Source organism: Triticum urartu, chromosome 7, assembly GCF_003073215.2.
Source record: "Triticum urartu cultivar G1812 chromosome 7, Tu2.1, whole genome shotgun sequence".
Classification (NCBI taxonomy): Eukaryota; Viridiplantae; Streptophyta; class Magnoliopsida; order Poales; family Poaceae; genus Triticum; species Triticum urartu.
Genome location: NC_053028.1, coordinates 670160445 through 670184333, shown reverse-complemented (window position 1 = coordinate 670184333; position 23889 = coordinate 670160445). Strand labels below are relative to the sequence as shown.

Sequence of the window (23889 nt, the reverse complement as noted above, 5' to 3'; positions counted from 1 at the left end):
TAGACAAACAAGAGTGTCACTAGTATGCCTCTACTTGACTAGCTTGTTGATCAAAGATGGTTAAATTTCCTAGCCATTGACATGAGTTGTCATTTGATTAACGGGATCACATCATTAGGAGAATGATGTGATTGACCTGACCCATTCCGTTAGCTTAGCACCCGATCGTTTAGTATGTTGCTATTGCTTTCTTCATGACTTATACATGTTCCTATGACTATGAGATTATGCAACTCCCGTTTACCGGAGGAACACTTTGTGTGCTACCAAACGTCACAACGTAACTGGGTGATTATAAAGGTGCTCTACAGGTGTCTCCGAAGGTACTTGTTGGGTTGCCGTATTTCGAGATTAGGATTTGTCACTCCGATTGTCGGAGAGGTATCTCTGGGCCCTCTCGGTAATGCACATCACTTAAGCCTTGCCAGCATTGCAACTAATGAGTTAGTTGCGGGATGATGTTTTACGGAACGAGTAAATAGACTTGCCAGTAACGAGATTGAACTAGGTATTGAGGTACCGACGATCGAATCTCGGGCAAGTAACATGCCGATGACAAAGGGAATAACGTATGTTGTTATGCAGTCTGACCGATAAAGATCTTCGTAGAATATGTGGGAGCCAATATGAGCATCCAGGTTTTGCTATTGGTTATTGACTGGAGATGTGTCTCGGTCATGTCTACATAGTTCTCGAACCCGTAGGGTCCGCACGCTTAACGTTTCGATGACAGTTATATTATGAGTTTATATGTTTTGATGTACCGAAGGTTGTTCGGAGTCCCGGATGTGATCACGGACATGACGAGGAGTCTCGAAATGGTCGAGACATGAAGATTGATATATTGGAAGCCTATGTTTGGATATAAGAAGTGTTCCGGGTGAAATCGGAATTTTACCGGAGTACCGGGAGGTTACCAGAAACCCTCGGGGGCTTAATGGGCCATAGTGGGCCTTGTGGAGAAGAGCAGAGGCGGCCAGGGCAGGGCCGCGTGCCCCTCCCCCCTAGTACGAATAGGACAAGGAGAGGGGGGCGACGCCCCCCTTTCCTTCCTCTCTCCCTCCTCTTTCCCCCTCCACTCCTTGTCCAACAAGGAAAAGGGAGGGAGTCCTACTCCCGGTAGGAGTAGGACTCCTCCTGGCGCGCCCCCTCTAAGCCGGGTGCACCTCCCCCCTTGCTCCTTTATATACGGGGGCAGGGGGGCACCCTAGAGATACAACAATTGATCGTTTGATCTTTTAGCCGTGTGCGGTGCCCCCCTCCACCATAGTCCACCTCGATAATACTGTAGCGGTGCTTAGGCGAAGCCCTGCATCGGTAGAACATCATCATCGTCACCACGCTGCCGTGCTGACAAAACTCCCCCTCAACACTCGGCTGGATCAGAGTTCGAGGGACGTCATCGGGCTGAACGTGTGCTGAACTCAGAGGTGCCGTGCGTTCGGTACTTGATCGGTCGGATCGTGAAGACGTACGACTACATCAACCACGTTTTGCTAACGCTTCTGCTTTCGGTCTACGAGGGTACGTGGGCAACACTCTCCCCTCTCGTTGCTATGCATCACCATGATCCTGTGTGTGCGTAGGATTTTTTTTTAAATTACTATGTTCCCCAACAGTGGCATCCGAGCCTAGTTTTATGTGTAGATGTCATATGCACGAGTAGAACACAAGTGAGTTGTGGGCGATATAAGTCATACTGCTTACCAGCATGTCATACTTTCGTTCGGCGGTATTGTTGGATGAAGCGGCCCGGACCGACATTATGCGTACGCTTACGCGAGACTGGTTCTACCGACGTACTTTGCACACAGGTGGCTGGCGGGTGTCAGTTTCTCCAACTTTAGTTGAACCGAGTGTGGCTACACCCGGTCCTTGAGAAGGTTAAAACCGCACTAACTTGACGAATTATCGTTGTGGTTTTGATGCGTAGGTAAGAACGGTTCTTTCTTAGCCCGTAGAAGCCACGTAAAACTTGCAACAACAAAGTAGAGGACGTCTAACTTGTTTTTGCAAGGCATGTTGTGATGTGATATGGTCAAGACTTGATGAGATATAAGTTTTTTTATGAGATGATCATGTTTTGTTGAAGTTATCGGCAACTGGCAGAAGCCTTATGGTTGTCTCTTTATTGCATAAGATGCAAGCGTCAAATAATTGCTTTACTTTATAGCTATGCGATAGCAATAGTTGCAAGAGCAATAGTTGGCGAGATGACCATGTAACGACACATTGATATAGATCAAGATGATGGAGATCATGGTGTCATGTCGGTGACGATAGAGATCATGACAATACTTTGGAGATGGAGATCAAAGGCGAAAGATAATCATGGCCATATCATGTCACATATTTTGATTGCATGTGATGTTTATCTTTTATACATCTTATTTTGCTTAGTTCGACGACAGCTTTATAAGATGATCTCTCACTAAATTTGAAGATAAAAGTGTTCTCCCTGAGTATGCACCGTTGCGAAAGTTTTTCGTGCTGAGACACCACGTGATGATCGGGTGTGATAGGATCTACGTTCAAATACAACGGGTGCAAAACAGTTGCACACGCGGAATACTCAGGTTAAACTTGACGAGCCTAGCATATAACAGATATGGCCTTGGAACGCTGAGATCGAAAGGTCGAGCATGAATCATATAGTAGATATGATCAACATAGTGATGTTCACCATTGAAACTACTCCATCTCACGTGATGATCGGACATGGTTTAGTTGATTTGGGTCACGTGATCACTTAGAGGATTAGAGGGATGTCTATCTAAGTGGGAGTTCTTCAGTAATATGATTAATTGAACATTGATTTATCATGAACTTAGTCTTGGTAGTATTAGCATATCTATGTTGTAGATCAATAGCTCGCATTGTTGCTTCCCTATGTTTTATATATGTTCCTAGTGAAAACTAAGTTGAAAAATGTTAGTAGCAATGATGCGGATTGGATCCGTGATTTGAGGTTTATCCTCATTACTGCACAGAAGAATTATGTCCTTGATGCACCACTTGGTGACAGACCTATTGTAGGAGCAGATGCAGATGTTATGAACGTTTGGCTAGCTCAATATGATGACTACTTGATAGTTTAGTGCACCATGCTTAACGGCTTAGAATCGGGACTTCAAAGACGTTTTGAACGTCATGGACCATAGGAGATGTTCCAGGAGTTGAAGTTAATATTTTAATCAAATACACGAGTTGAGAGATATGAAGTCTCCAATAAGTTCTATAGCTAAAAGATGGAGGAGAATAGCTGAAGCAGTGAGCACGTGCTTAGATTGTCTGGGTACTACAATCGCTTGAATCAAGTGGGAGTTAATCTTCCAGATAAAATAGTGATTGACAGAATTCTCTAGTCACCATCACCAAGTTAGTAGAACTTCGTGATGAACTATAATATGCAAGGGATGACGCAAGTAATTCCCAAGCTCTTCGTGATGCTGAAATCGACAAAGGTAGAAATCAAGAAAAAAGTCAAGTGTTGGTGGTTAAAAAAACCACTAGTTTCAAGAAAAGGGCAAAGGGAAGAAGGGGAATTTCAAGAAGAACGGCAAGCAAGTTGCTGCTCAAGTGAAGAAGCCCAAGTCTAGACCTAAGCCTGAGACTATGTGCTTCTACTGCAAAGGGACTGGTCACTGGAAGCGGAACTGCCCCAAGTATTTGGTGGATAAGAAGGATGGCAAAGTGAACAAAGCTATATTTGATATACATGTTATTGATGTGTACTTTACTAATGCTTATAGAAACCCCTCGGTATTTGATACCGGTTCAGTTGCTAAGAGTAGTAACTTGAAACGGGAGTTGCAGAATGAACAGAAACTAGTTAAGGGTGAAGTGACGATGTGTGTTGGAAGTAGTTCCAAGATTAGTGTTGAACCTAAATAAGTGTTATTTGGTGTTTGCGTTGAGCATGAATATGATTTGATCATGTTTATTGTAATACGGTTATTCATTTAAAGTCAGAGAATAATTGTTGTTATGTTTACATGAATAAAACCTTCAATGGTCATACACCCAATGGAAATAGTTTGTTGGATCTCGATCATAGTTATACACATATTCATAATATTGAAGCCAAAAGATGCAAAGTTAATAATGATAGTGTAACTTATTTGTGGCACTACCATTTAGGTCATATTGGTGTAAAGCGCATGAAGAAACTCCATGCTGATGGGATTTTGGAATCACTTGATTCTGAATCACTTGATGCTTGCGAACCATGCCCTATGGGCAAGATGACTAAGACTCCAGAACAATGGAGCAAGCAATTGACTTATTGGAAATAACACATACTGATGTATGTGGTCCGATGAGTGTTGAGGCTCGCGGCGGGTATCGCTATTTCCTCACCTTCACAGATGATTTGAGCAGATATGTGTATATCTACTTGATGAAACATAAATCTGAAACATTTGAAAAGTGTAAGGAATTTCAGAGTGAAGTGGAAAATCATCGTGGAAAGAAAATAAAATTTCTACGATCTGATCGCAGAGACGAATATTTGAGTTACGAGTTTGGTCTTCAATTAAAATAATATGAAATAGTTTCACAAATTCGTGCCACCTGGAACACCATAACATAATGGTGTGTCTGAACGTCATAACCGTACTTTATTCGATATAGTGCAATCTATGATGTTTCTTATCGATTTACCACTACCATTTTGGGGTTATGCATTAGTGTAACACCCCCAGTGTCATGCTACAGTAATCCCCTGTTCATGGCGCCAGGTAACCGTGCTTACTGAGCTATTTATCACTTGATGAAAAATCAAATCAAATTCAAATTCAAATTATGAGTGAAATCCAAAATTTCTCAATCATGCAAACTAAAATGTTCATTAAATAGAAAATAATTCATAACTAATTATCTTTAGAAAAACAACATCACATAAATTCATTATGTGACTCAAACAACAGGAAACAACATCAAACCAGAAATTTAAAGTGCCTTATCATTTATTAAAAATTCAAATGAAATCATTTTGGCTCCAAACCATTTTTTTGGTAGTGGTAAATATTGAACTATAATTGTTGAGCTAAGTCACATATTTTACAAAACTCTAATGGTGGCTAAGTAATTTGCAAAACAGGAATAAATCAAAAAAAAGGAAAAGAAAAGGAAAGCAGAGGGAGGAGAGAGAAAGCCCCTGCCTCACTGGGCCAAACGGCCCAGCTGGCCGTCGGCCCACGCCAGCCGGCCCAGTCGCCTCCGTTATCCCTCCACCACCCGCAAACCCTAACCGATCCATCCCCACTCCCACTCCCGCACGATCCACTCGACCCCCTCGCTCCTCTCTTCCTCCCCGATCGGTTCTGGATCGGGCGAACCGCCCTGACCCCTTCGCCCCCACCGTTGTGCCCCGTCGCCGTCGCTGCCTCACCTCGCCCCCGACGCCCATCTGCGCGCCGCCTTGTCCCCTCCGACCCTGATTTGGAACTGGGGCTCGGCCTCGACGCCGCCGCGCTCGGAGCCCCCCTCGCAGGAATCAAGACGCCGCCAACCGATGCCACGCCGTCGCCGGGCCTCCCCCCGCTCACCGGATCGTCCCCGTCCTCCTTGACGCCGGCTCCTACGAGCCTCGCCGACCCCCCTACTCGGCAACGGCCGTGAGCACACCCCCCTTCATCTCCCCTCTCTCTCTGTCGTCCCGAGCGCCATCGCGCTGGCGCACGCGCCTGTACCGGCCGCGCTCGCCGCGCCTACGTGCTCCGCCCGCCGCGGTTGCTTGCTGTTCGTCGTGCCCCGTGCCAGCACCCCGCACGAGGCCACCCGTGGCCACGCCCCCTCATCAGTCGCCCGCCTCTGACGCGCACCCCAGGCGCCATGCACCGCCCCTGGCCGCGCCTCCCCTCTGGCCGCAGCCGCGCATCGCCTGCGCGCCCGTTCGTGCGACGCTGCGCCCGTCAGGCGCCCACGCCCGTTACCACGCGCCCGCCCCGGTCGGCCTCCTGGGCCACTGCCGTGTGGGGCCCGATGCCCCTGGGCCACTGACGTAGGGGCCCCACACCCCTAAAACGAAAATAAAAAGGAAATGAAAATGTAATTAATAAAATTAGTTAATTAGTAAATTAATTAAGTTAAGTAATCTTGTTTAAATTAATCTTATTAATTTGTTAATTTAATTAAACAGTAATTAATTAGCTAAACCCTAATTAAACTAAACAGTGTATGACATGCGGGACCCACACGTAGTTGACCCAGTCAACTGCACAGTTGACTGCTGACGTCAGCATGATCATTTACTATTCTGGATAATGTTGAAATAAATAATTAAATTCCAGAAATTAATAAAAACTTTAGAAAATCATATTAAATAATTCGTAAATCCGATGAAAATAATTTATACATGAAACTTGCTTAGAATTTCGATACGAACCCGAATACGTCCTCCATATTCCTGTCAGATGCCCATAGCTATATGATCAGGGAACTTTTAGACCGATTTTAGTGAATGAATAGTGCCCAACTTTAATTAAATAAAGCCAAATAAATTCCTAAATTAACTAAATCATTTAGTTAGGCAATAGAACACCTCTGCATATCATTTAGACATGTCTTGCATATTATTTGCATTATTGCCGTGAATTTATTGTTTCTCTCCCCGTCCTTCTCTTCGATAGACCCCGAGACTGATGCCGCCCCTGTGATCGACTACGTCGACGACGACCCCTTCTTCCCTTTCGGTTGAGCTTCCAGGCAAGCCCCCCCTTTGATCATCCTGATATCGCCCCTTCCATTCTCTCATGCTTGCATTAGATTTTGCTACTGTAATTGATTGCTCCTATTCCGATGCATAGCCTGCTTTTGTAACCTGCTTATTATTACCTACCTGCTTATCCTAAACTTCTTAGTATAGGTTGGTTAGTGATCCATCAGTGACCCCCACCTTGTCCTTGTTGCCCCTGCTTCATCATTGAAGACCCGATCAACGGGATCGAAGACCAGGCCCCGGCACCGCACATCACTTTCCCCTTTCGTTGCTCGACTCTTCAGAGTTACTATCGAGTGCCGAGGGTGAGACCTCTACAGCACTTCTGATGTTAACCCTGTAGTGTAGCTATTTGGTCGTGGTTATCAAGGGTGATTCCGCCTTAACCACTTCCGATACGACTCTGTCGTGCAACCCCTCAAATGTGAACCTCGGGGTGGTTCCTCTTACATTCAACTTGATGATTACATCGAGTGGAATTCACCGGGGGTGATTCCTCGGGTTTTCCCCTTGATGTTTGGACACAAGGATAATTGGAATTTACCATGGTTACTTGGAAAGACGTGTTGGCCCCTGAGGAGTACCCGCGCGAGCTTAATTGCGAGTGATGTGGAGTCGGGTTGACCTGGAGGGTGCCCGCGAGATAATTACGAGGCGTGGCCTGGCATTCTTAGCCCTTGCAGCAAGTCCTCGAGACGGGGCGACGCGGTCACATCTTTTGTGAGTCTCTGCTTGTTACCACGCGTTCCTAATCCACTACGATTTGGATATTTTATCCGAGGGGCCTGTGGCCTGATAGCACTAACCATCACGTGGGCATAGTATGGGCGTTCTGCGTCGTATACATCAGCTGAAGCTTAATAGACGTCAGCGACTGAGCGGCGCGCGGCGGGTTGGACTGCGTAAGCACCTGCCTTGTTGAAGGAGGTAGCTAGGTCTGCTCACCGGCCGCGTACGCAACGTGCAGGAGTTCCCGGGGAGATGTCCCATGACCCCTGGGGGCATAGGTTTAGTCCGGCGTGCTGGCCTCTCTATTAAGACTAGGTCGGGTTGCAGCGTATTGTTTGGCCGAGGCCGGGCCTGACCCAAGAAAGTGTGTCTGGCCAGAGTTAATCGAACATGGTGGGTAAGTTGGTGCACCCCTGCAGGGAAGAAAACATCTATCAATAGCCTGTCCTACGGTAACGGACACTTGGAGTTCTATCCCGATCGATACAACTAGAACTGGATACTTTTGATGAGGATTGGATTATGATGAGAACTAGATAGTCACTAGTAGAAAAAGGGTCAAACGTGAAGCACATTAGTGCCGGTTTGTATTCGAGCCGGCACTAATGTATACATTAGTGCCGGTTCCAACGGCTAGCCGGGCCGCTTTCATTAGTACCGGTTCGTGGCCAACCTTTAGCACCGGTTCGTGCCACGAACCGGTACTAATGAGAGAGGTGGCAGGATGTTGTCAGACTGGGGCCCCTCCAGCCCCTTTAGTACCGGTTCTTGGCACGAACCGGTACTAAAGGTCGTCCTACATAAACCCTTCGTCCACCCAAGCTCGCTCTGTCCTTCCCCTTTCCCCTCTCCTCTCTCTGTTCTTCCTCTCTTCCTCTCGAGCTCATCACACATTTTGCCCAAAATTTGTCCAGATTTGAAGGCCCCCATCCATTCAAATGATCACAAAGGTTAGCAACTTTGTCCTTTCATCTCTCATTGCTAGATTAGCTCTTGCAATGCTTTATATAGTGATTAATTTGTGAGTTTAGTAATTTGGGAGGATATATATATATGTGTGCTAGTATTTGATTTATATGCAATTTGAGGTCAAAAATAACACTTAGTTTGCATATGTAGGTGTGGTTTACTTAGTGCCTTCTAAATATCCGTCGTAACCATCGTCGATCGCCCGCACCGTCCCGTCGCCGGCACCACCTAGTGGTGAGCCTCTTGTTCATGAAAGTTTATATAAAAATTGATGTTTGTGTGATTTGGATATATAGTTACTCGTATAATTATCTTACCCGTACGTTGTTTGTTATACATATAGTGCCATGGTTTTGATATCCGTCCCCGTCGGCCCTCGTCCTTGTTATGATTCGGATGTGGTATATATATTCTCTTTTAAAACTAGTTGCATTTCGTGTTTATGACAAATTATGACCATCAAGTTGACATAGAAAATTTTTCTAGGAGGTATGTGAACCGGAAATTCCAACCGACCCTATTGTCGAGAGGTTAAATTTAGTTGAAAGAGAAAATGAGTACTTGAAAGAAAAATTGAAAAGAATTGAGGGGGAGAAGATGGAATTGGAGTTGCATGTTGCCAATGTCGTCGATGATCACAAGATCAAGATGGAGAAAATGCGCTTGAAGATTAGAAAGATTAGAAAATATGCCATCGATAGTGAGGCTTGGTATCATTATGCTGTTGGATCCATTGTTACCTTAGTTGCGATCTTGATCGCATTTGTTGTTGCATTTAAATGCTTTAGCTAGAGAGTTATTTGTTTGTTGCAATTAAGTGTTGTATGAACTTTATGTATGAACTTGTATTAATTTGGTCTATTCGGTGTTGTGTAATGAAGATGAGCCGGCAATGGATGTACGATGACCGATGCTCTCCCCAGTTCATTGAGGGCGTGCATACTTTTCTACTTGCGGCTGAGGAAAACAAGCGGGCGGATGGTTTTATGCGTTGTCCATGTGCTGGCTATAAGAATGGTCACAATTACTCTACGTCAAGAACCATTCACGTCCACCTGTTTAAGTCCGGTTTCATGCCCCACTATAATGTTTGGACCAAGCACGGAGAAAGAGGGGTTATGATGGAAGACAATGAAGAAGAAGAGGACGACGACAGCTATCCTGGCCATGGGTTCCCTGAATACGATGATACAACAATGGGGGACGAAGCTAAGCCGGTAATGCGGGAAGAAGCTGAGCCGGCAATGCGGGAAGAAGCTGAAGAAGAGGCATAAGATGAGCCCGTTGATGATCTAGGTTGGGCCATTGCCGATGCAAAGAGAAACTGCGCAAGTGATTTGGAGAAGAAGAAGTTGCAGCGCATGTTAGAGGATCACAAAAAATTGTTGTACCCGAATTGCAAAGGTGACAAGAAAAAGCTGGGCACCACACTGGAATTGCTGCAATGGAAGGCAGATAATGGTGTATCTGACAAGGGATTTGGAAAGTTGCTGGTAATGATAAAGGATATGCTTCCAAAGGACAACGAATTGCCCGAGAGTACGTACGAAGCAAAGAAGGCTGTCTGCCCTCTAGGGTTAGAGGTGCAGAAGATACATGCATGCCCTAATGATTGCATCCTCTACCGCGGTGAGTACGACGATTTGAATGCTTGCCCGGTATGTGGTTTATTGTGCTATAAGATCAGCTGCGATGACCCTGGTGATGTCGAGGACGAGCGCCCCAGGAAGAAGATTCCTGCCAAGGTGATGTGGTATGCTCCTATAATACCACGGTTGAAACGTTTGTTCCAAAACAAAGAGCATGCCAAGGCGATGCGATGGCAAAGAGAAGACCGTAAGAAAGACGGAAAGTTGAGAGTACCCGCTGACGGGTCGCAGTGGAGAAAAATCGAAAGAAAGTACGGGAAGGAGTTTGCAGATGACGCAAGGAGCGTATGGTTTGGTCTAAGCGCAGATGGCATTAATCCTTTTGGGGAGCAGAGCAGCAACCATAGCACCTGGCCTATGACTCTATGTTTGTATAACCTTCCTCGGTTGTGCATGAAGCGGAAGTTCATTATGATGCCAGTGCTCATCCAAGGCCCTAAGCAACCCGACAACGACATTGATGTGTAACTAAGGCCATTATTTGAAGAACTCTTACAACTGTGGAATGGAACAGGTGTACGTGCGTGGGATGAGCACATGGGGGAAGAATTTGACCTAAAGGCGTTGCTGTTCGTGACCATCAATGATTGGCCTGCTCTCAGTAACCTTTCAGGACAGACAAACAAGGGATATCGCGCATGCACGCACTGTTTGGACGATACCGACAGTATATATTTGGCTAATTGTAAGAAGAATGTGTACCTGGGACATCGTCGATTTCTTCTGAGCAGGCATCCCGTAAGAAAGAAAGGCAAGCATTTCAAAGGTGAGGCGGATCACCGGACGAAGCCTCGCCACCGTACTGGTGCTGATGTACATGATATGGTCAAGGATTTGAAGGTGGTCTTTGGAAAGGGTCCTGGTGGACAACCTGTTCCGAATGATGCTGACGGACGTGCACCCATGTGGAAGAAGAAATCTATATTTTGGGACCTGCCCTATTGGAAAGACCTAGAGGTCCGCTCCGCAATCGACGTGATGCACGTGACGAAGAATCTTTGTGTGACCCTGCTTGGTTCTTGGGCGTGTATGGGAAGACAAAAGATACACCTGAGGCATGAGAGGACCAGCAACGTATGCACGGAAAAGACGGCGTACATCAGGGTCATGCAAGCTACGCTCTTACCAAAGAAGAGAAGGAAATCTTCTTTGAATGCCTGCTCAGTTATAAGGTACCGTCTGGCTTCTCGTCGAATATAAAGGGAATAATAAACATGGCAGAGAAAAAGTTCCAGAACCTAAAGTCTCATGACTGCCACGTGATTATGACGCAACTGCTTCCGGTTGCATTGAGGGGTCTTCTACCGGAAAACGTTCGATTAGCCATTGTGAAGCTATGTGCATTTCTCAATGCAATCTCTTAGAAGGTAATCGATCCAGAAATCATACCAAGGTTAGAGAATGATTTGGTGCAATGTCTTGTCAGTTTCAAGTTGGTGTTCCCACCATCCTTCTTCAACATCATGACGCACGTCCTAGTTCACCTATGCGAAGAGAATAACGTTTTGGGTCCTGTATTTCTACACAATATGTTCCCCTTTGAGAGGTTCATGGGAGTCTTAAAGAAATATGTTCATAACCGTGCTAGGCCAGAAGGAAGCATCTCCAAGGGCCGTCAAAATGAGGAGGTCATTGAGTTTTGTATTGACTTTATTCCTGACCTTAAGCCGATTGGTGTTCCTGAATCGCGGCATAAGGGCAGACTGGATGGAAAAGGCACGCTAGGAGGGGAACAAATAATATGTATGGACGGACATTCTCTCATAGAAGCACACTACACAGTTCTACAGAATTCCGCCTTGGTGGCTCCGTATATGGATGAACACAAGAATTTGCTACGCTCCAAACACCCGGAGCGGTCTGATGACTGGATTACACGTGAACAAACCAGGAGTTTCGCCAGCTGGTTGCAGACACGTATCATGCATGACACCTCTATTGAAGATGACCTGTACTTGCTGTCCCAGTTACCATCTTCGAATATAATGACTTTCAAAGGGTACGAGATAAATGGTAATACATTTTACACGATCGCCCAAGATAAGAAGAGCACCAACCAAACCGTCACCACAGGCGAAACTACGTCTTTGGTTCTGCCCTTTCCTTTGTATAATACCAATATATGTCCTGTATACCCTTGAACTGATAGCTGCACCAAACTTCCAGGGAAACAAAACCACGTTTACCCAGTTATACTGTGCTCCGCCCCATTGTCTTCTGGGCGTCATGCCTTACTGTTGTAACCTAGAGTTGTTAGAAAGCATACGTCTGCTTGGTAAGCAGGATCGGTTACTACACCGTGTCCAAAAGATACACTTCCTGTACAGATGGTTCGGTTCTTTTTCTTTTCTATTCCTTCGCTTACGTAGCATGCTACTCGGTTTCGTCGTGTATCAAGAAAGACCCTTCTCTTTGTAGCACCCTCACCTACTGTTCTGTCTGTTCAGTCTTCTAATACTTTTCAAACTACTTTAACGAGGTAAGTGTCACTTATAACTGGGCTCGTAGGGCAATTAATACACAAAACCGTAAACTTTGCGCTCCTTTAAAATACACGTTTGTTTAAGAAAGTACGGAAATGACTAAAAATTTCAATTCAATAAGTGTTTGATCACTAAGTGTGATTAAAGTTTATTAAGTTTTAAATTTGATAAGTTTAAACTTTTGATGCCCGTGATTATCTTTCAAACATTAATAAACATGGATTTCGTTTTTATAAGTGTTTCTTTGAGATTTATGTGTTTTTTTGTTGAGTTTTTATTTATTTCGTTTTTTTTATTTTTTTCGGGCGGATGATCCGGTCTCGCCGGACGTATGCTGATCTTTGGGTTGGACAACAACCCGGTCCTAGTCCGCGGCCGGTCATCGACTAGCCCCGTCGTGTTGTACATGGGCCAGGATGCAGGCCCGCAAACCTCTCCTCGAACTCTCTCGATGGCAGCCCAAATATTGTAGGATACGCCAGCGGAGGAGCCGAGCTACCGCCCTGATTTGAACGCCTGGCGTGGACGCGGTCGCGTGGGGGAAATCATGGTCAAGCACCGTGGTTGGCCATGATTTCCGGGGCCTTTAGTACCGGTTGGAGCCACCAACCGGTACTAAAGGGGGTGCGGTTCCCGCCGCTTGGCCTGGCCAAAACAGGCCTTTAGTACCGGTTGGTGGCTCCAACCGGTACTAAAGGTGCCTTCTATAATACAACACTTACGAAAATTTCATTCTCCCTCTGTTTCTTCCTCTGTTTCCCCATTGAAGCACCGCCCGCGCGCCCCGATCGATCGACGCCGTCGCCGTCGCCGCCCCCGTCCCCGGTCGCCGCCCTCATTTCCGTCGCCGCCCCGGGCCCGTCGCCATCGCACCGTCCCCGTGTCGCCGCCCCCGTGTCACGCCCCGGCCCGTCGCCGCCCCAGGCCGTCGCCTCGCCGTCGCCGTCGCCCCGCTGTGAGCTCTCCCCCTCTAACCCCTCTCCCTCGCCCCCGGCGGCCACCATGGCCGCCGCCCCTCCCCGAGTCCATACACACACACACACAAGCATGATGAACACACACACACATACACATACATATGTATGAATTAATGCATGTATATATTAGTATATACGTATTTTGTATGTTTAATTAGTTTAGATTTTTTAGATTATTATTTTTTCACTAGTATATATGTATGAATGCATGTTAGATGGATATAATTAGTGTTTAATTAGTATGGAATTTTTTTATATAATGTTGTTTTTCAGTTTTTTAATGGATGTATAAAAGTTGTGTTTTCTGTTTTTAGTGTTAGATGCTTAATTAGTATGAAATAGCATATAGAATTTTGACATATGGAATGATAGCATAATTAGTGTTATATAGAAATGTTAGAAATTTTAGTTATCAAAATCCAATCATTAAAAAAATGTTACTTTTTGCGGGCATATAGCTAGTATTTGTTCTCGACGATGCCCGGCCCGCATCCTCGCCGTCAACCCGTCCGCGACGACGTCCGACTGACCCATGTCCGGGACTGGGCTCCGTCGGGCTGGCACTGGGAGGTGCTGCCTGGAGGGGCGCGCAGCTTGATGAGGAACCCGGCCCCGGGTCCCGTCGTCGACCCTGATCTCGTTTGGTGGCGTTCGCGTGGGCCAGTTTCGGTGCGGAGGGAGCCGGCCCTGCCGGAGGTGGTACGTCGCCGTGTCAGGGAGGAGGACGAGCATGTCCATCGCTACATGGTTGCGTTAGAGGGCGGCAGGTTCTCCAATACCTGGCAGTTTCTTCAGGGATCTCACTTCAGCTATGATCCTGTGAGGGTTCCTTCTCTTTGGGTGTCCACCGCCCGCGCCGCAGGAACCGCGAGTGTCCTAGATTCTTCTATAGTATTCGATCTTTAATTAGCTACCTAGCTAGTGATGTACTATTCAATATTATATATTATTCGAGACGATGTATTCAAGATTATATCTATTATTCAAGACGATGTATTCGAGATTATATCTATTATTCGAGACGATGTATTCGAGATTATATCTATTATTTGAGACGATGTAATTTGAATACTAAATTGTTTTATATTTCTTTTGGCATAGTTAAATAAAAGCTATGGCGGACAATACCAACAAAGAGGGAGAACAGACTATGTTTGATATAATACGTGGGCCAGATGATGATCAGAATGAAGAAGATTATGACGGCTCCGAATTTCTAAACAACACCGGAGAGGGTGATATGATATTCGATCGCGACGACCGAATTGATGAAGTCATGACCGGTGAGGTATATATATTTATATAAGCAGGCATCTGGTGATCATCACATGTTTTAAATGAGTTGAAGATATATTAACGAATCGATCTTTCTTCTTTCAGCCATCCGGATCGAGCAAATCTTCAGGCAATAGGATGAAACGAGGCCCGAACAAAAAGTTGAAGGAGGGCGTAAAGTATAATATTGAGGCAATCAAACCAAATGGCGAACCATTAGCGCCTAAGAAGATTGCGGACAAGTTCGTTCGTCAGTGCGGAGTTCTTGTGAAGGACTAACTCCCGATCTCCCTTCAAGAATGGAGAGAGCCAGCAAAGCCACATCGAGATCTTACTTTTGTCGACGACAGACAAAAAAGTCTGCTTTGGGATACTCTCATGGAACATTTCACCCTACCAGATCATTTCACACAAGAATATGTGCAGAAAGTCAAGGACGCTGCTCTTAGGAAGATGACGGTTGCATTCAAGAACCACAAGAATCATGAATGGGACAAGTACGTCAAGGGAGGAAGGAAGACTCCAGTATTCGAGGGAACAGTAGAGAATCAAAGTGCTCATTGGGACGATTTCGTGAAATTCAAGGATTCAGAATTAGCTAAGGAACGGTCGAGAATAAACAAGAAGAATGCCGAAAAAAAGGATAAGTTCCATAAGCTGGGGCCAGGTGGCTACGCGGTGGCAATGCCTAAGTGGGATAAGTCTGAGAAAGAGATGGAGGATGCAGGTGTCACTCCGGTTACTAAGAGCTGGCCCCCCAGGTGCAGGACTTGGTTCTATGCGCGTGGGGGGGAGTTGGACCCGAAAACAGGCAAAGTTTCAACGAAGGCATGTCTGAACGGAGCCGACGATAATATACTTGTTGCAATATAAGAGGCTCGAACGGGGGTGTTCCAGCCCAACAGAGAGAATGACGAGCTTACGCGTGCCCTGGGAAATCCTGAACACCCGGGAAGAACACGAGGCAAGGGCGCTATTCCGTGGTATGAGGGGTTTTCGGACTGGAACACCGACTACAGAACCCGTGCGAGAAGGAAGATTGCGGAGGAGAAGCAGAGGAAGATGGAGGAGGAGAAGAGGAAGCTATACTATGAATGCCTTCAAGGCCTAGAATCAGCGCACGCGGACTTGGTAGTCAAATTCCAGCGGCAGCAGGAGCAGATCGACTCACTTAGCCAGCAAAGGGGGTCTCAGCAGCTGCAGCAGCTAGCGGATGATCCAGCATTGGATACCACCGCCCCATCCATGCCGAGAAGCAGCGTGGGTTCCGCCCTGTTTGACGCAATGCTAGATAGATACCCCGTGGATGACATCGCGGAGAACACTAACTGCGAGCTACACTTCAAAATTAAGAACATATCCTTGAACGTATCCTTCAAGATAGATACCCCCGATGCAACCTTCCATTGCAACCCGATTCCAGCAGGCTATGCTCGTGTCGTGGTTGATGAGGTGGTGGACCAATATTCGGGGCTAGAGCTTGACATTCCTGGAGGTGCGAGGAGCACACACTCGGAGATGCCAAACATCGTATCATCCTATGGAGAAAGGATTGCATCATCTTTCGAAGGCCACCGACACCGCGTCACCCGACTCCTCGTCGAAGTCCGCCACCGAGTCAGCAGACTCCTGCTCCTCCAAGTCCACCAACGCATGAGGCCACTCCTCCTCCTCCAAGTCCGGCACAACCTCAGGCCACTCCTCCTCCAAGTGCGGCACAGCTTCAGGCCACTCCTCCTCGTCCAACTCAGCCCCGTCAGCCGTCTCCGCCGCCTCAGCAAACGCAGAAGAGACACCCCGCAGCTATGGTGCGTAGCGGTACGAGTCGAGGTCATAGTACAGGAAGTACAGGTGGAGGCAAGCGATATAAATATGGTCCAAACCTCACTACTCCTCTTCCTGAGAGGGCTTACGACAGGACCGAGGAGCAAACCAATGCCATAGTGCGGGTAGAAGTCGACGCCCATTTTGGACCGAAACCGCCACCGCCGCCAAGGGAGAAAGTGCATATGGAAGTAGTTGACCACTTCATTCATATGGCTCAACCACCAGCTCCTAAGCCTGTTGACACAGACTATGAGCGCCACATCAGGAAGTTACATCGACAACGTCTACAGAAGGAGGCGAGCTCGAGCTCGAGCAAACAACAAGCAGCTGTCAAAAAATGCGGGAAAACCGTTGCCCAGCTGGGAGAACAGGCGGCGCAATCGATCCCCCCGTTTGTTGTGCCGCCAACAACACGTGACAGTACGCGCGCCCAATATTATTGTGGGCAAACAGTTTACGTTCCCGAGGTGGGCGATGTGGTAATAACCCAGGAGCATATAATGTAGACTGAAACTCTCAACATCACTGTTGGACAACTCCTCGAGATCGAGGACATGCCTGTGCTTACAGAGGAGGAAATAAAACGGAAATATGCCCGGGGCCAACCTTTGGTCAAGCCAGAAGAGGTCAAGAAGCTCCCAACGAGAATGTATGAATTGCATCAATGGTACATGGACATTACCAAGAGATCCGATCGAGAGTCCCTCATGGTGCAAGTCAAGAAGGATCATTACTACCATGAGAAACCTGTGACCGTTGAGTATTCTGAACTGTTTCAGTTATACAATCAAGACGCACTCGACAAATCTATCGTCAGTTGCTATTGTCTGTAAGTGATTTCTTTTTGTAATTTAAGTCTCAAGCTAGCTGTAGTGATCCTTTTGATCAATCATTACCTGTAATTATCCTCACTATATTCTTTTCTGTGGTATTATGCAGGATGAAGATGTATGAAATGAGAAAAGGTGGACGCTATGGCATTGGGTTCATTGACCCAAACACCGTTAATGAATACACATGGGAAATAAACAAGCATCATGAAAAGCAGGTAGAGGACAGCATGCTAGAGTTCTTGAAGTGCCTCAAATACAATGAAGATATACTACTTCCTTACAACTTCCAGTGAGCCACACTTTCTTGTACTACAAATTCTTTGTTTTTGCCTACTAGCTAGCTAAATGTTTTTGCTTACATATGCCCGCTTAATTAAGACATGCAAACGTGTGTGCATGCAGATTTCACTGGATCTTGTGTATCATTAAAGTTGACGCCGAAACAGTTGAAATACTGGACTCACTACTCAAAGCAAATAGTGACTATAACATCTTGTTTGGGATAGTCAACAGGTAATTTCAATCATTATTAACTATATATCTTGGCCTATTTAGTTCGTCATTTCATGATATGAACTATTTAATAACCCCTTTATTCATTTTCTTTGTCGGCGGGCAGGGCTTGGGCAAGGTTCATCAGCGTCACGGAAGGCGAATGGAAACGACAGCTGAAATGGTTTTGACCCAAGGTAAGTAATTAAGTAGTACTAACTAGCTAGCTAGCTGCCATCTCTTTAATTATCATGCTTGATTAATTATTATCTGATCAAATTAAATTCCATTCTCGTAATAAAGGCTCTGAAGCAGGCGCGGGGGACTAATCTATGTGCATTCTGCGTTTGCAAGAACATTCGCATGATGGCGTCCGAAAGGAGCAGATCTCAAAGACAGGAATGGGTACGCTTGTCAGAACACTATTCATAATTTTTACACCATTATCGATATCTAGTCACACAACTAATACACATGCATATTGATCTCCTTCTTAACAGTTCACAGAGGTGCGGGACAAGCTCCTAGAAACGGAGCGCGTAGAAGCACTTCAAGAGGAAATAGCGGGATTTTTGCTCGACCAGGTCATAAATCCGAAGGGAGAATACTATTACCCGCTACCGCCCCCATCGACCAGGTCATGAACCACTTCCAATTGTCATTGTGCTCTGAAGGCACCAATTAGGCTAATGCCACTGGCTCCGAAGGCAACATGCATATGTAGGAGAAATTGTATATAGCTATATATACATGTGTGTATGTGTGAATTAATATGGTGGTTTGTGAGACATTGATGATATATATATGATTGGTTCTACTAGAAATTCTATTTCTATACAATGTGTAGTATCGTAAAATACCAGCAAACGAAAAAGAATTAAAATGGAAAAGACAAAATTAAATGAAAAAGAAATCATAAAACCAAAAACCCCCCAAACATTTTAGTACCGGTTGGTGTTACCAACCGGTACTAAAGGGTTCCCGGCCCCCGGAGCTGGCTCATGCCACGTGGTTGCCCTTTAGCACCAGTTCGTGCTGAACCGGTACTAAAGGGGGGGGGCTTTAGTGACCACACTTTAGTGCCGGTTATGGAACCGGCACTAAAGGGCCTTACGAACCGGTGCTATTGCCCGGTTCTGCACTAGTGAGTATGGCTCTGGGATTGCTTTCTCGCAGGGAGTCGAGAAAGGGTCTCTGGCCGAGGTTGATAACACTTCTACTACTTTACTTTATACTACTCTACTCCCTCCTTTTGCTGCAAGATGGTGGTTTCCAGAAGATGCTAGTCTTCGATAGGACAAGGTTCTCCCCTCTATTCTGGCATTTCTGCAGCCCAGTCCACATATACAGCCTTCCTTTGATACTGTTGCATATGTAGTGTAGATCCTTACTTGCGAGTATTTTGGATGAGTACTCACGGTTGCTTTGCTACCCCTTTTCCCCCCTTTCTTCTTCTTTCCGGTTGATGCAACCAGATGTGGGAGCTCAAGAGCCAGATGCCACCGCCGATGCCTACTACTACGTGGAGACCGACGACGACTGAGAGAGTCCTGGATTAGGGGGTGTTCGGGTAGCCGAACTATACCTTCAGCCGGACTCTAGGACTATGAAGATACAAGATTGAAGACTTCGTCCCGTGTTCGGATGGGACTTTCCTTGGCGTGGAAGGCAAGCTTGGCGATGCGGATATTCAAGATCTCCTACCATTGTAACCGACTATATGTAACCCTAAACCTATCCGGTGTCTATATAAACCGGAGGGTTGTAATCCGTAGGCAATCAACTCCATATACAACAGAAAAAATTTGCACAAAAAACTTAAGATTACAGTTATAGCCGAACAATACATCTATCAAGGACTAGCAAAAAAAGAAACTTAAAACTACAAACACCCTGTGTTAATTCTGCAGCACCACAGCCCCGCTCAAGGCTGGCCAAACGACAACTGACAACCAGGGGTCATCTCCATGCATTTCTGGACACGGATCCAGCCATTGCCGCCAACTTCATTGGAGGGAAAACCTTATACGCCAATATCTCAACTCAACCCATGCTCAACATTGCCTGCACGTCAACAAACTGTAAGACGACATCAAAAAATGCAATGCATCTTGGCACGGCGCATACCCCGGTGGCATGGGGCGAGCGAGCTCATATTTCATGTATGTACTATTCTTCAATTATTTTTAAAGAATATATATTCTTCAATTGGTTTGTATATGGATAGCATTTTCCAATTACCATGCTCACTAATGAAAAATTACACCTTAAAAGTTAAATGTAGAAGCAAGTGGGCTGGTTTCTGTACGAACACCACGACCATGGTCTCGGAGCTACAATTATCCTATGACATTAAATACTTTTGTGATTGGAACAACATATAATTTTGTTGGACTACATAGTGAATCTTGGGATTAATCGCTTTTATTAATGTGATAATTTCTATTTTGTTAATATTAATAGAAGAAAACATTTAACAGACAATGAACATGCGAAATATTTTCCTCGTGGAAGATGGACAATTACCGGTGTGAGTCTTGGTCCTTCTTTTACCCTTTAACTAGTAAATTGTTTAAAAAGCTAGGGAGATACACCTACAATGAGTTCGAGAACAGAATGAGATTTATTTGTTATTCTATATTTCACTCAAACAAATTAGAACAGCTTGGTGGAACTGGCACATTGCTTTCCTATTTCTTATCATGTACTCCCTCCGTCCCAAAATTCTTGTGTTAGATTTGTCTAAATATGGATGTATCAAGTCACATTTTAGTATTAGATACATACGTATCTAGACAAATCTAATACGAGAACTTTGGGACGGAGGGAGTACTAATTTTAAAATGGACCTGATACGGATACACTAATTTTAAAATGCACCTGATACTGATACGCTGGTTCCAGAAATATCCATGCATTCTAGCACTGGGATACTATTGTAGTAGTTCAATAACCATGGTGCGGAAGTGCTGGAGCACAGTTGGTTTCATGAACCAACAGCAGGCAAGTGATTTTTGTTACTCATAAGTAAATCTGGAAAATAATTTGCAATGGTTGTCATCACGTTATGGGATGGTAATTCATACCATCCTGGAGGCTTGTGGTTATAAAATACAGTTTCAAGGTTTACATCAAAGATGCTTCCTCAGAACTTAAGAGTCTGAGCAACATGGTTATTAGCTCGCACCAGAGGCTGACATTATGTAATGTTGTTGGTGCTGAGAGAACAAAGCCATCTAAAGCTAGTCATAAAACTGGCATGCATATTTTGTGATACTGTAGTTTTGGCTAAGTGCTAGAGCATAGGATCCATGATCCCTGAAGCAGACGCACAGACTACATCACACAAAATACTCAAGGAACCATAGGCCGCCCACTCATTTTTGTTGCTACAAGTACGTCAAATCAACAAATGTATTTCTATGTCTGATGCACAGAACAAGTTTCTCACAAAACAATTCATAAAAAATATCGCCGGTATGTACAACCGTAGCAGAAAGACTCAAATTTTGAACCATAGTTGTGGGAAAAGGAAAGTACAGAGCACATATTCCACAGGTAGAGTTCCATGTGCACGTTGAATGTGAAGAAATGAACTATAAAACATTTGACATTGCCATGGACACTGTCAGGTACAAGAATGTACCATGCCTTCAACATGAGCAAATTATATGCCTGAAACGTCTACGCAGACATGGAGTTTCCACATGCCAAGTTGACCATTATCATCCACAACTGAACATATATGACAGATTACAAAACAAGCTTCTCGCAGAACAGATACCATGTATGTGTACTGCCAGTAACAGAGGGGCTCAACGTCCTGAACCATAATAACGGGAGAAGGCAGAAAGCACATATATACATACCGATAGTGATGTCGCAGTCACCAGTTAACTCGCCGTCGATGAAGAGCTGCAAGAGTGTGGGCTAGCTGGAGTACTCCTTGAGCCCCTGCTGGAGCGCCTCATTGGCGAGCACATCATGCATCTCAAGGTATGTCCAACGAGCGAAGGATCGGCAACACATTAATTCCATGAAAATGCCAGAATCACGAAAAATCTAGCTGCATCATAAAGACTAAGCAGTAACATACCTTGAGAAGTACATCAACACTGGCTACAGCTTCAGAGATAACAAATTAAGTTGTGTGCCAAAATAGATCATAACCACTGGCTCCATTTTCTTGAAGAGAAAATGCTACAAGACCAACTTCCAAGAAATCCATTCCTGAATTTTGAAACAGTACAAGCACATTAATTCCATGAAAATGCCAGATGAAGCCTAGTTTGCCACACCTGCCATTTAAGCACTTAAATAACTGACATACAAAACTAAGACAAACAGACAATAGACTACACCCCAACACATGAGGAACATTACTAACCATGGCATAGGTCAAAATTCGCATGCATAAAAGCAGGGTTGCTCGTTCAGTTGTCCCTTGGATCAGTACTTCAGTAGCATTACTCAACACATACATCAATACATGAGATCTGAATCTAATTACCAGGCTAAATAATGTGTACTCAAACAATCTGAATTCAGTATCAGGTCTATTTTAATGCACTCAAATCCAATATCAGGCCAATTAATGTACTCAAAACAATCTGAATCCGAGCCAGACATGAAATTCATATTGAGAACCCCTCCTTGTATGCGATGAAGAAGAGTGGATATATGGGACACATGGACAAACAGCATGACAAGGATTTATTTGTTTGCAGATTGAGAACATGACCGTGACATACAGACTTGCATTTTTTAACACAACATATCTTCCAGTTCTAGAGTACCAAGAAACAGAACCTATCTATTGCACATGTACCCAGAAATAACTAAACAGGTAGCCATGGACATCACCAATGAACTTTGACAGAATACAAATGAACCGCGGACCAATCGACTAGCCCTGCAGTAGGTAAGATCAGAGCTTAAAGGGGACGAACCCATCCACGGAGATGACGAGGAGGAGCAGCACGTACGCGACGGGCAGAGGCCCCTGGCAAAGCCGCAGAGGCAGCGCCTGTCGCTGCAGCGCGGATGGCAGAAGGGAGTGGCTAGCTCCGTGGCGGCGGCGCCACCTGTATCTCACCATAGCTCGCCGCCGACCGAAGATGGATCCGTGGCAGTCGCACGGGACATTAGAGACTTCCAAATCCGGTGGTAGAGAACGACGAGCTCGGCGCCGCTACCGCCACCTTGGCCTTCTCGTCGGTGTCGATCTGGTTGGATGGACAATGCATCATGGGTTTCGGCGGGACATGCGCTGCTCGAGTGCGACCGAGGAAGGCGGATTGATCTGCGCCGGGAGGAAATGGACCTGTCGCGACCACTACCGCCGCAACTCGAGCGCGTGGCCGTGGCCGTGGGAAAGATGGGGAGGGGGCGACGCACATAGAGGGGAGAAGAGAGGGGATCGATGGATCGGGAGAGGTGAGGCTGTTCTGCGGCGGCGCCGGCATGGAGCGGGCGGAGGAAGATTGGTGGAGTGGCGGCGGCTGAGGGAACGGGAGGATAGAATGGGGAATTAGGGTTAGGTGTGTGTGGACTGTGGAGTATAAATGGGCTGGCTCAAAATTTTGCCACCCTGCCGCGTTGGCCACTTAAAATTTTGCATCTCCGCGCTCTCTCAAATTTCAGGCTCGCCCTTTTCTTTCCAACTTTTATATATGGCTGATTGACAAGTGGACCAAATAAGCGGGTACAACAGACACATCGGCAGAAGCCATCCATGACGGTTCATATGGCAACTAAAGAAAGAAAAAAAAAGGCATAGATGGTCGATTCATGACAGTTTCTGTGACGGTCCTTCAATGCCCGTCATCAAGGGGCTGCCGTTTTGGAGGTTATTCGCGTCTTGTTCATCCATGACGGTTCTCGTGACGGTTTTCAGGAACGTCACCCGAAGTCCGTCATGGATTAACAGATTTC

The 23889-nt window shown here is 45.6% G+C and overlaps 1 long non-coding RNA gene across 1 annotated transcript; it reads right to left on the bottom strand.

Moving 5' to 3' along the window:
* Window positions 1-19745: 19745 nt before the first annotated feature.
* Window positions 19746-23509, bottom strand: LOC125524293. The gene is made up of 3 exons (XR_007290652.1): window positions 22905-23509; window positions 21825-22185; window positions 19746-20019 (listed from the first exon to the last, which is right to left on the bottom strand). It is a non-coding gene; the product is annotated as an uncharacterized LOC125524293 (long non-coding RNA).
* Between the last annotated feature and the right edge of the window lie 380 nt (window positions 23510-23889).